The sequence below is a fragment of the Lycium ferocissimum genome, chromosome 7 (assembly GCF_029784015.1).
Source record: "Lycium ferocissimum isolate CSIRO_LF1 chromosome 7, AGI_CSIRO_Lferr_CH_V1, whole genome shotgun sequence".
Lineage (NCBI taxonomy): Eukaryota > Viridiplantae > Streptophyta > Magnoliopsida > Solanales > Solanaceae > Lycium > Lycium ferocissimum.
The window spans coordinates 18,115,395-18,128,707 of record NC_081348.1 but is presented as its reverse complement, the minus strand read 5'-3'; the positions used below and the strand labels follow the sequence as shown (position 1 = coordinate 18,128,707).

The 13,313-nt window shown below is 35.9% G+C and overlaps 1 long non-coding RNA gene across 3 annotated transcripts; it reads left to right on the top strand.

The window, feature by feature from the left end:
• Positions 1–5,206: 5,206 nt before the first annotated feature.
• Positions 5,207–12,507, top strand: LOC132063602 (uncharacterized). 3 transcript variants are annotated; one of them, XR_009416405.1, is made up of 4 exons: positions 5,207–5,911; positions 5,995–6,123; positions 10,469–10,720; positions 11,673–12,507. It is a non-coding gene; the product is annotated as an uncharacterized LOC132063602 (long non-coding RNA). The 3 variants fall into 3 exon arrangements; XR_009416406.1 differs by having other exon boundaries at positions 10,457–10,720; XR_009416407.1 differs by lacking the exon at positions 10,469–10,720 and having other exon boundaries at positions 5,212–5,911.
• The last annotated feature ends 806 nt before the right edge of the window (positions 12,508–13,313 follow it).

Genomic DNA, 13,313 nt, shown 5'->3' with positions numbered 1-13,313 from the left:
GGAGGAGGTATTTCTCTCTCTAAAATCTCCATAGGAACTTCCCAAGATTCTTCAGAAGGCATGGGATTCATTGCCTCACAGTATGCAATTATGTAATTCTCCACCTTATAATATGGAGATGAGTAGTCATAAATCCGCCTTCTAAAGTCTTCACCATATTGGACTCGAAGCGCTGCCATAGCATGTGGGAAAGGTGTTTTGTCCAGGTCAAAAACTCTACAAGTATAAGATCTTCTTTGCGGCATCGATCGTTGCAACGAACGTGACGATGACCTTTGAACTTGTAGTTGGCAATTTGATGGGCCAATAACTTTTACCCAAGTTGACAAATTTTGATATTTTTTTCCATTAAGGGAACAAAGATGGTTGGTGAGTCGATGAACTCCATACGCCTCTCATGAAATTTCTTAGTAAAGCTCCTGTTTATGGAATCAAATAGAGCAGTAATGGGAAATTCTCTTTCAACATTGAACATTGTGTTCACCGACTCAGCGTCGTTTGTCGTCATAAAGTTATACCCGACAAAACAAACATATTAGTGTTGGAACATGTGGCTGAGGCTCAGCTGTGTCAAAAATCACAACAAGTACAATATCTGCCGCCACAAGTTACCTATTAGCTGCAGCAGATACGTTACTTGTTGGAAAGAAATGTGCAAATACCTATTTTGGGCAAAATGCCCTCGCTCCATCCGTGGAATCCAAAGACGTTCAAGATGTTCGGCGGCCCAGAACCAAATCTCTCGATTTGATTGAAATGGTCATTTAAGACATCAATATTGTACGCTTTTGCTGCTTTATAAAATTGAGATACGACCGCCCCATTGTGAAAGGTGGTTCTTAGATTTTCCCCTAGGTGCCTCATGCAAAAATCATAATGACATGTAGGGAAGACAATTGAAACCGCCTTTTTGATACTTGGATGTCTATCTGAAATTATGCACAACTCAGAGGTGCCCTATATATAGCTTCTCATTTGTTCAAAAAAATTATTTGTCCGAAGCATCACACTCCTTGTCCACTACAAAAAATGCCACTGGAAAAATATGATTCTTCGCATCTTGTGCGACTGCTGACAACAACACTCCTTCGTACTTGCTCTTCAAGAATGTCCCATCGACAGCTATGACTTTTTTCATTTGGGCAAAACCAAGCATCCAAGCCTTATAGGCTACAAAAAAGTACTTGAACTTCCCATTGTCGTCTTACTTCTTGGATTTGCAGAACGAAGCATCTAACGGTACGCATCAAGCACCGCATACCCGTGCTCATATGTCCCCCTTGTCAAAGCCTTTGCAATCTCCATGCCCTTCCGCACCCTCCAATAACTTACCTTATAACCCAAATCGTATGGATTGATTGACTCATATCTTTTGTAGATAGGCCTTTATCGTAAGGAAACTTATCTTTAAGTATTCACCAATGACTTTCGCGAGTAGCGTGTGGATTATGGCTCGTAATGTGCTCAGAACCACATGTGTGATGCTTTATGTAGGTTCTGATACAAAATCTGTCAGAACTTAAAAGCTTCATAGCCCTCAGCCACCACTTGCACTCCGGATTTACACATCTGAAGCAATACACAGTACGCAAATTAATCACCTTCTTGATTCTATAATCTTTCTTCAAGCAAGCAAGTTTCAACCAAGTGGCTAGTTCTTCCTTGTTCTTGAATGACATTCATTTATAAAAACCTGTTTCATCATCTTGAACATAGCTAGACTGTATTGATTGTGTAGTGCCCACTGTATTGCTCGCAACTTCGGGTATAGGAATCGGGTCAGCCCCACTTCCATTATCTGAGATATCCACATCCACCCCATCTAATTCATCATTTAACACATCTTGTTGGTCTTGAGATAAATTGTGGTTCTCTACCGGCTTCCAACAACGTATACCCTTAAAATGGGCCTAGCTACATCATTCAAATAAGCACGCAAACGAACCTCGATCGTTTATCTTAAATGGCAAGACCCTCTCGATTTTAAAAGAGTGTGCATGTAAGTGATGGCAAGATCTTTTGGTTCACAAGTTAATTCGCAATAGGTAATGATTAGGTTCACAAAATCATTGAACATGACATCTCTTTGGACAGTCATCGCTATCGTCTCTAACGTGTCACTATCCTTACATCGCCAAATATATCGATTGTTCTTCTCGATCAATTCACCATGGTAATCAACCCCTATTATTGAGTCCCCCATTAGTGGTGTTCGAGGTACCTAAAGATATTTTGTTTAACAAAAAATTAGTCATGACACTACATACCAATCTATAACAAAATGAAACAGCTGCAGTAGTTGATCCAACAGATTATTGACTTGTTGGAACAAGTGGACTACTTGTTGCAACATGTAATAAAATTCTTTGCAACAAGTCACAATCACTGGAGTCGGCTTTTTTGGGGTAATGTTTCAGACTGTTGAAGATGTCCAACAGATTATCGAGTTGTTGCAACAAGTGTATTACTTGTTGCAACAAGTAGTACACTTGTTGCAGCAAGTCAATAATATGTTGGAAGCTGCTTCAGTTTTTGGGTTTTGTTTCAGACAAAAACTGAAGCTGACTCCAATAGATAGTTGAGTTGTCGCAACAAGTGGAACACGTTGTTCAACTATACAACTTGTTGCGGCAAGTCAATAATCTATTGGAAGTAACTTCATTTTTGGGTTACGTTTCTGACAAAAAATTCAAGTAACTCCAATAGATAGTTGAGTTGTTGCAAATAAGTTGAACACCTATTGCAACAACTATACAACTTGTTGTGGCAAGTCAATAATTTGTTGACTTCGCTTTTGGGTTCGTTTCAAACAAAATCAAGTCGACTCCAACAAATCGTTGAGTTGTTGCAACAAGTGGAATACCTATTGCAACAACTCACTCAGTTGTTGCAGGTTATTTATTTAAGAATTACAACAACTTCATAATCTGTTGTAGAAGTTGCAACAACCACATTATATGTTGCAACAACTACAACAGCTACTGTAAGTTGTTGGAAAATCAGTAGATTTATACCTAGGTGAAAAATTGAAATAAAACAGCATTGTTGTACTTACCAAATGAGCGAAAAACACTTATGAAGTAATTGCCAGTGCTACACCAACAAAATCCAGTCAAAAAATTGCAAAATCGGGTGGTCACATTTTTTTCTTTCTTGAGCAACAATGGCGGACGAAGAAGAAGAAGAAGAAAGCAGAAAAATGGAATGAGTTATGAAGTAATTCCCAATGCTACACGAATGAAATCCAATCTAAAAATTGCAAAATCAGGTGGTCTTATTTTTTTCTTTCTTGAGCAAAATGATCTAAGATGATGATGATGATGAAGAAGAAGAAGAAGAAGAAGAAGAAGAAGAAGAAGAAGAAGAAGAAGAAGAAGAAGAAGAAGAAGAAGAAGAAGAAAAGAAGAAGAAGAAGAAGAAGAAGAAAAAGAGAATAAGAAGAAGAACGAAGAAGAAGAAGAAGCTAAAAAGAAGAGCTAAAAATGGTGGGAACGGCGCAGGGAAACATAAAAATTGGCGCATGTTTTTGGCTCTGTAGGTTTTATACGGGTTGGGTCAAAGTGTTAAAAATAAAACTTGGGGGCAAAGTGTAAAAAATAAAGCTTGGGGTCAAAGTGTTAAAAATATAACTTTAGAGCAAGTCAAAACTCCCTAATCACTAATCCAAAGTTTATCACCCCTACTCAATTAAAAAAAAATAAAAACTAGAGTTACCCCAACTCAATTTTAAAACCTACTTGTCACCTTTAATTAAATGCCCCAAGTTTCTGAGTGGAGAGAATTGGGTTAAGAGTGAAGAGAGAATTATTTTAAGTTGTTTAAATCTCCAATAAATTATGTATCTAGCGGGGTTATAAACCTCCGTTAAATTATTATAACTTGGTTTAAATATGACGCTCTTTTTTTTTTTTTTTTTTTTTTTTTTTTTTTTTTTTTTTTTTAAAAAAGTTGTGGAGGTTTACAACCCCCGCTAATTGCATAATTTTGTGGGGGCCTTTTTAACCTCCATAAATTGATGCAATCAGCGGAGGTATTAATACCCTCCGTTAAAAAACCTCTGTACGTTACCTCCTTTTTTTGTAGTGCCATTTTCAGTGCCCTGTTTTTTTTTTCTCTGTTGTTCTTTTATGGTTAACAAGATTCGTCATGTCTAGATATCTCGGTTTTGATTTCCAGGCATTCAAACTAATTGTCAATGATCCAGATTCCGTTCTAAATTCCCTGACCCGTGAAATTAAAGAAACCGGCCCGGACGGGCAGGAGCTACTCTTTTGTTATATGGTTTTCTAGTTTAATTTCTTCCAATGATGTTAAAATGATGTTTACTATGTTATTCTTCTATAGGTAACTAAGGTGGTTCCTGCTAATATCAGAGGAAGTTAAAAGATGCATTAATCAAGAACGTTAAGAGGAGAATGACCCCCACAACCGTCGAAGATTCGAGCAGATATTGAGATGAAGTGTTTTCAGTTTGATGGTGTTCTTCACATTAAGGTTATTGAAGTTGGAATCGTTCTTTCATGTGATTATCTATTTCTTCAACCCATTTCAAAACTTGTGGAGGACACGTTTTTCTAAACATTGACTACTTAACTTTGCAAAGGGCGGCTTAAGAATATCAGGGGCATAAAGCTAAACTTTAATAAAATGCCTTATTCAAAAAATAAAATAAAAAATGAGTAACTTGATTCATGCTTTATGATTGACATACTTGAATTTTGATACTGATAAAAAAAAATATTGATATACTATTATGTAAAGAAACCGAAATTAAATTGACTGAAGATAAAGATGCAGAAAAATAAATAAGCAAAAGATGAAAAATTTTCTGATGATCATTTCATACTTTGTACCCACGTATTTATACAAGTCTAGAGCTAGAAAGGTAGAACAGGAAATAAAATGATTTCTTTATAGGTGTCCACTATTCATTGCCAATCTAGTAACAAAATTATTATCTACCATTGATTTATGTACAGCTGTATACTTTTCCTAATCCAATGGTTGTAAGCGTATATGTAAATGTATAGCCCTATTTTCCAGAATTGGGCTTTAGTGACTTTGACACAGATTTTCTAACTTTGGGCTTTGTCAATTTCGGGTCCATTTCTGTACAGCCCAATATTTGAAGATTATCTCTTGTTTTGTCCGTCATTTCATTTCCCACTCTTTTCTCTTCTTCTTCTTCTTCTTCGTCGTCTTCTTCTTCTTCTTCGATGAATAACCTAGTAGCCGTAGTAGATGAATCACCATTTCCAACACCCCCCCCCCGGAAGTTGGAGGGGTTTGAAGAAATCCCCAACTTGGAGAGGATGGAATAATGAGATGGCCAAGATAGTGGTTTGGTAAAGATATCCACGATCTGAGAAGATGCCAGAATATAGGAGAGAGAAATTAGTCCGGCGATGAACTGTTGCCGGACAAAATGGCAATCGAGTTCAACATTTTTCGTTCTCTCGTGGAAGACGGGATTACGCGCGATATGGATTGTTGATTTGCTATCTGAATGTACCGGAATAGGTAACTCCGGCGGAGATCCCAAATCAACGAGCAGTCGATGTAACCATGTAAGCTCAGCTACGACACGTCTCATGGATCGATACTCAGCTTCAGCTCAGAAGAGAGAGATTGAATCTTGTTTCTTCGATTTCCAAGAGATCGAAGATCCTCCAAGAGTGATGAAGAGGCCACTAACAGATCTGCGAGAATCAACACACGAACCCCAATCCGCATCACAACAAGCAACAATCTTTATAGAAGAATCAGCCTTAAAAAGCAAACCTTGACCCGGATTTGTTCGAAGATATCGAAGAACTCGAAGTGTAGCTGAATAGTGAGGAACTCGAGGGCTTTGCATGAACTGAGAAAGATGATGCACTGCATAAGTTATGTCAGGTCAACTATAAGTGACGTAATTGGGATTTCCAATTATTCTTTGATAACATGTAGGATCTGTGAATAAATCCCCTGAATCAGTTCATAATTTGGATGCAGGATCAAGTGGTGAAGACAGAAGAGGAAGGTGAGATCAATCAAACTCTGAAAGAAGATCCAGAGTATAATTTCGCTGTGTGATGATCAAACCATGAGATTCCCTCAAGATCTCAAGACCCAAAAAATAATGTAAGCCCCCTAAGTCCTTGATCTTAAATTCATCATCAAGAAAAGACTTTAATTGAGTGATTTCAGCAACATTGTTTCCTGTAAGAATGATAGAATCACCATCTTTTTTGAAAAATAGGAGATGGTCATTTAGTGAAGAAATAAACTCCTTATAATGAAGAGCAGATGTAAGCTTAGACTACCACTGTCGTGAAGCCTGCCAAAGCCCATAAAGGGATTTATTTAGCTTACAAACATGATGGGAACTAGGAGGTGTCATACCAGGAGGAAACTTCATGTAGACATCTTCTTGCAATTCACCATGTAAAAACGCATTGTTCACATCCAATTGTGAAATAAGCCAAACTTCTTTAACAACAATGGCTAGAATACACCTAATAGTAGTCATTTTTACCACCGGAGAGAAAGTCTTATTAAAATCTATGCCTTCCATTTGAACATCTCCTCTAATGACTAGTCTAGCCTTGAGTCTCTCCAAACTCCCATCAGATTTCAATTTCACCTTATACATCCACTTGCAAGGTAATGGTTTTATTCCTTCAGGCAGTAAAACTACATCCCAAGTCTTGTTAGCTTGCAGAGCTTTAAACTCAGACGCCATAGCCTACTGTCATCCTGGATGCATGGCAGCTTATGCAAAGGTAGTTGGTTCAGTGATGGTAGATATAGAGTTACTAATATGTTGATTAGAGGGAGATAAAGCACCAAAAGGATATATTACAGGAGAAATGGAAGAGCTAAAACATGAAGTAGTAAGATTAGTTAGAAAAACTGCATTGCATATATAATCAGATTGATAACCAGGTGTCTTAGAAATCCTACTAGATGTCCTAGTTAGAGTATTATTTGGAAGAAGTGGAGGGGGTGGAATAAGGTCTGGTGGTTCTGTTGATGATTGTGTGTTAGAAGAACTAGGAGAAACAGTAGTAGAAGTAAAAGAATTTGTAGGAAAAGATTGAGAATTACCGGTGAAGTAAAATCTGGACTGACTGTATCAGTAGGAGCATTATCTGTAGCATTAAGGTCAGTAAATAGTTTTTGAAAAGAATCAGAAGTTGTAGACTGAATTGCAGGATCAGGGAAAATTGGGGTTGAGACAGTAGGGGTAAAGAAAGGAAAGATTGACTCATGAAATTACACATCTCTTGATACAAAAATATTTTTGGTAGTCAAATTGTAAAGTTTAAGACCTTTTTGACCATAGGGATAACCAAAGAAAACACAAGCATCAACTCTTGGTTCAAATTTGGATCTATGGGAAGAAAGAGTAGAAGCATAGCAAAGGCACCCAAAACTTTTAAGAGAATGATAATTAGGGGACCTCCCAAAAAGAAAATGATAAGGTGTTTTTGATGTGCCGGGCATTTATGGCACATTCGAGGCCTTTTTACGAGACGTTTTACTTATTTTTAAGAAAGTAGGTGTCTATTTAATGTGTTTTTAGTGGTTTTCAGGTAACGGAAAAGATTCGAAATGAAAACAGTTGAAAGTGCAGAAGTGGTCGTAAACTCAGTTTACAGACCTTATTCTCAAACACGGGTTGTATTCCATGGGCGTATTAAAGAATAAGAAGAACCAGAAAGTCAGGCTGAGGAAATGGTGATTTACGAACAACTTTTACCGACCGTATTCCACTTTACGGTCCGTATTTCAAAGCGTATTTAACCGTGCGAGCATCCTGCGTAAAGTCGAAGTTTTGGAAGTTGAAAGACGACGGTGGGGTTTACGGACCGTAAACCGGATTTACGGTCCGTATCTCAAGAGATTGAAGTTGCTCAAAATCGAAGGAAGACCTGGTCGTAAGCTCGGTTTACGTTTCGTATTTCACTTTACGGACCGTATTTCGTATCGACGGGGACCAAAGTGCAAATCTGCAACTTTCACGTTTTCAAAACCTATAAATAGTCATTGTAGGGTTTTAATAATTATCAGTTATCAAATTTTTGTCTCTTGACTTAGAACATCAAATACTCTCTAGTTTTTGAAGGTTCAAACATCATTTTAGTATTATCAATTCCTCTTTTCTTCCAAAGTAAGAAATTATGAATTCTTCAATTTCAATTATGAATTCTTCAATTTCTTATTTCTTGTTCTTTGTCATGAGTAGCTAAATTCTCTTACTAGGGTTGTGAACCCAAGGATGAGTGTTGTGTGATTGGGTTATGATTGATATACATATAATGGATTATTAGGGTTTATTTATTCTTCATTCTTCATTTATAATTAATGGTTGTAAACATTGATTAAAGCCATAAACCTTGATAAATAATTAGGGTTGGTAAGAATAAATAACAAGGACTCAAAGCTTTAAACTTTGTTTAATAAATTCACTTAGGAATAAGAAGAATTTACTTGGCATGATTAATCGTTCTTCATAGTTACTTTCTTATATTTGGGAAAATCATAGAAAGAGATAATCTTTATTTATTGGGAAATAGTAGGGATTCATATAGAGATTAAGTGCATTCATATAATGATCAATTAGAAGTATATCAAAATCAATGCCCATGATCATACACTCTATCTAACAGGGACACAACCTTAGTTTCTTTTACCATAAATTACCACAAACGCAAGTAGTTAGCAATTAGTCACTAAAAACCCAACTTTTACCAAAATCATCGGATTAAGACATTAGACCTAAACATAGCATCCTACGACTTTAGTAACCTTTTCACACCATATTCCCTGTGGGATTCGACCCCAACCTTGTTGGGTTACTATATTTGACAACGTCCGCGTTATACCATTAATAGGTGTAATTTTAGCGTATCAGTTTTTCCTTGTAAAACTCTAGATGGATATCTATTAATAAGAAAAGTGGCAGTCAAATGGTGATTAATCTACTATGGTTAAGAAATATTTGAAACCATTGTAGGTAGAAGACTTATAGGGTCCCCACGTATCAATATGTATAAGCTCAAAAATGGTTTTAGATTTGATCTCACTTATGGGAAAAGGAAGTCTAGATTGTCTAGCCATGGGACAAACATCACAAGAACAGTCAAGTAAAGATTGAAAGCTAAAAGATTTGATTCTTTTCATTGATGAAATGGGCAAATGCCCTAGCCTGTTGTGCCAAAGTTCTACATCAGATTGATTCTTGATAACTATTGAACTAGAAACTGAACTACAAACTGGAGACTTAACAAAACTAGATAGAGCACTAGTCATGAAGCTTTTCTTGGAAGGGAAATCTGCAGAATTAAATTGATATAGTCCATCTTTTACTTCACCAATCACCAATTGGTTCCTCATTGAAAAGCCCTGTAAAGTGTAATTAGTAGAAGAGAAAGTGATTAGACAACTAAGTTGCTTGCACAGTTTATGTATTGATAACAGATTTATTTTAAATGAAGGAACATAAAGAACATTGTGAATAATGATATTGGAAAAGAGTTGAACATTTCCTATGTGAGTAGCCTTGGCCTTAGCAGAATTTGGCAAATTTATATTTATAGGAGCAGGTAAAGGGGTAAAATTGATAAACAAAGTAGAGTCAAAAGCGAGGTGTTGAGTAGCTCCTGAATCTAACATCCAGTGAGTAGAGTTAATGTTTAAAAGACGAGAAAAAGATTGTTCTAAACCTTTACTAGCACAATTTGCTACTACATCTGAGCTTGAAGGTTCAGACTGCTAGTTTTGACTTGGTTCAGCAGTTGAACTAACTGTGTGAATTGGTCTTGAGTGATCTGATTTACTCCAGCATTGTTTTCCACATAGTATGGGTTGTTTCCTCCATTTTCAGCACCTGTGAAGCAAGCATTGCTCCTCACATATCCTTGTGTTCTCTTATTTCTTGTAAACTTAAAATCAGGAGGAAATCCAATTACCTTGTAACACTTGTCTATTGTGTGACCAATTTTCTTACAGTTTGAACATACCAAATTCCCTTTCTTTCCTCTAAAGTCATTTTGTGTAACATTATTGTGATTAGTAGCCATAAAGGATGCAGCATTTTCAAGAAACTGAGAGTTGATAGAGATTTCCCTTTGTTTTTCATCTTGCATAATAAGAGAGTAAGCAAGGCTAATAGTAGGAAGGGGATTGATCATTAAAATGTTGCTTTTAGCGGGCGAATAAGCATCATTCAAACCCATAAGAAATTGAATTAGTCTTTCATCTTGTAGTGACTTAGCAGATTTGGCTTTCCCATCACAGTTACAAGTACATGAGCAACAATTTTTAAAATTTAAAATATCCAGTTCATCCCACAGTCCTTAAATCTTAGTGTAATAGGCAGCAATGTCACTAGTTCCCTGAACTAAGTCCCTCAATTCTTTTTCCAGGTGTATAACCTTGCTTCATTGAGCTGACCAAATCTCTCCGCAAGGTCTTTCCACAGATCTTCAGCAGTTTTAGAATAAATGACAGATTCAGCTATCTCTTTAGAAAGAGAATTCAATAGCCAAGATGTGACCATGTCATCACATCTATGCCAGAGTTTGAAGTCTGAAGATGTAGAATCAGGAATTTTGAAAGATCCATCAATAAAAGAGGTTTTGTTTTTGGCTGAGAGGGCAATCAGGATGGATCTTCTTCAACCTGCAAACCCTCTTCCTTCAAAAATAGAATTTACCAGAGACATTCCTGGTGAGTCAGAAGCATGAAGAAAACGAGGGTTGCTGGTATCCATTGTTGTAGATCCAGCAACACCAGTTGATACAGTAGCACTAGTAGTTCCCATTAATTTAGGAATTTTCATTGCTCTGATACCATAAAGAAACTGAAATTAAATTGACTGAAGATAAAGATGCACCAAAATAAATAAGCAAAGGATGGAAAATTTTCTGATGATCATTTCATACTTTGTACCCACGTATTTGTACAAGTCTAGAGCTAGAAAAGTAGAAAAGGAAATAAAATGATTTCTTTACATGTGTCCACTATTCATTGCCAATCTAGTAACAGAATTATTATCTACCATTAATTTATGTACAGCTGTATACTTTTCCTAATCCAATGGTTGTAAGCGTATACTTAAATGTATAGCCCTATTTTCCAGAATTGGGCTTTAGTGACTTTGAAACAGGGCTTTGTCAATTTCGGGTTCATTTTTGTACAGCCCAATATTTGAAGATTATCTCTTGTTTTGTCCGTCATTTCATTTCCCACTCTTTTCTCTTCTTCTTCTTCTTCGATAAATAACCTAGTAGCCGTAGTAGATGAATCACCATTACCAACATTATGAGGTAATTTTTTTAATTTTTTAAAATTTAAAGAAAAAGATAGTAGTAAGTTGATAACTTGATATCAAAATAAAATTCTATTATTTCAATTTAACTTTAAACTCTTTATTTTATCTTTATTGAGATGATTAGCACAAATATTTACGGGTTGTTTTATATCACAAATTTTTTTAAAAAAAAAAATCTTTTTTAATTTCATATCAAGTTAAATTACGTCACATAAAATAAAACGTAGAGGATATTAACTTAAAAAAAAATGGGGCCCTAAAAAATTGGGGGCGTCAAGCCATTGCTTGACTTGCTTGGCCCTTGAGCCGACACTGAACTTTGCACTAATGGTTTTTAATGTCTTTCAAGAAGCAATGGGTAGAGCTGAAGCTGCCGGTAATAAGGATTGCCCAGTTAAAATTAAACTTATGCGCCTCCAGTATATGTGTTGATCAATACTCAAGACTCTTGTTAAGGTAACTAACTGTTGTATGTAGTTGTTAGTGTCTTGTTTGTTCACTGATGATATGGTGTGGGTTTTACCAGTGAGAATGATCTGAATCATATCATTGTACATGAGTACTGTTTAAATTCTATGTTTTCTACTAGCGTGTGCAGCATTCTTAGTTGCTGCTTAGAAGTAATTTAAAAATATATATATATATATAGAATGATGGTGAAGATTAAGTGGTTGATCAAGGGCTTTGAGTTTCTACCGGATATTTGAGTTGAGACTAGATCTACTTTTCTTCAGTAAGAAGTAGCTGAAAGCATACTTCTTGCCATCTCTTAATGAGTTCCTAGGCAAAATTTTGTACTCTACGTTTCATATTGTATTCTTGCTTCACCAAATTAGCTTGGTAATGTCTTATCGGGAAAAAAGGGGCTTGGGAAGACACTCTAGCCTCCTAGTTCATTTTAGTGGCTGCAGAGTACCCGTTGCTTCCTCTCATCCCTAGTTGTTCTGTTGACAACAAACAAGGATGTCTCTCTTGGTGATGCTGCCCGACTCTTGTATATTGCTATATCTGTCCTTTACAGGAACTTTGCCAACAACCTTTTTGTCCTTCACCTCTGTCTTAAAAGAAAAGATTTCTAAAATATGGGTTTGAAAATTTTCAAATGAGCAGAGTATCTTCAGAAATTAGTATCAGGATAGTGAACTCCTACTGGGTATCTCTACCGGCGTTATTGTTAACTCTAAAAATCCCTATAGCTTTAACATGATACTAACATATTTCTCTTACTGTTGTAGTCTTGTAGATGCTCCAATAGTATGGAGTAGGGAAAGTTTAGAACAGCTTCTCTATTCTGCATACCGCTCAGAAGATTTCCTGTAATATCTAATTGTGGTTCTATTGCTGTAGGGTTTTATATGTAAGGCCATGCCTACCCGTGAAAACAAAAAAAAAAAGAGGAAAAATCAACATTAATACAGGCTTATATAGTGTTTCATTTTGTCAAAATACTCTTATTGTAATGTCCGTCTGGCTATTGTCTTATAAATCAACTAGGGGAGTAGCCCGGCGTGGTATAAACAATAATGGTAATTTTATAATAGTTGATATTATTATAAATTTATTCAGGATAGAACGACATTAGTAATTTATAGTAACTAGTTTCTAGATGTTGAGCAATCACATAAGATTATAAAAATATGTTTTAGGTAATAAAAATGAATTAATAAAGCAGTATAAAAGGATTTTGAGTTAGTCCTAAATCCTAATACATTGTTTCGATCTAATGTGTACTTCGAAGGAGCCATAATGTTTTGTATTCTTTTATAATTGAAATAACATACATGTACATGGATTCCTGTAAGTATTAGAGTGATTATAAGAGTAGCACAATATTATATCCAAATGAAAGTACTCCTAACATTTATACAATATTCTTAAATATCTAATTCGTGGCGCTTATAAAACCCAGCTCTTTTCTTTTTATGCTAGGAAAATCACCTTTATTTCGATAGTAAAGTAGCGATAATTGTCAATTTACGAAATTAAACTTACA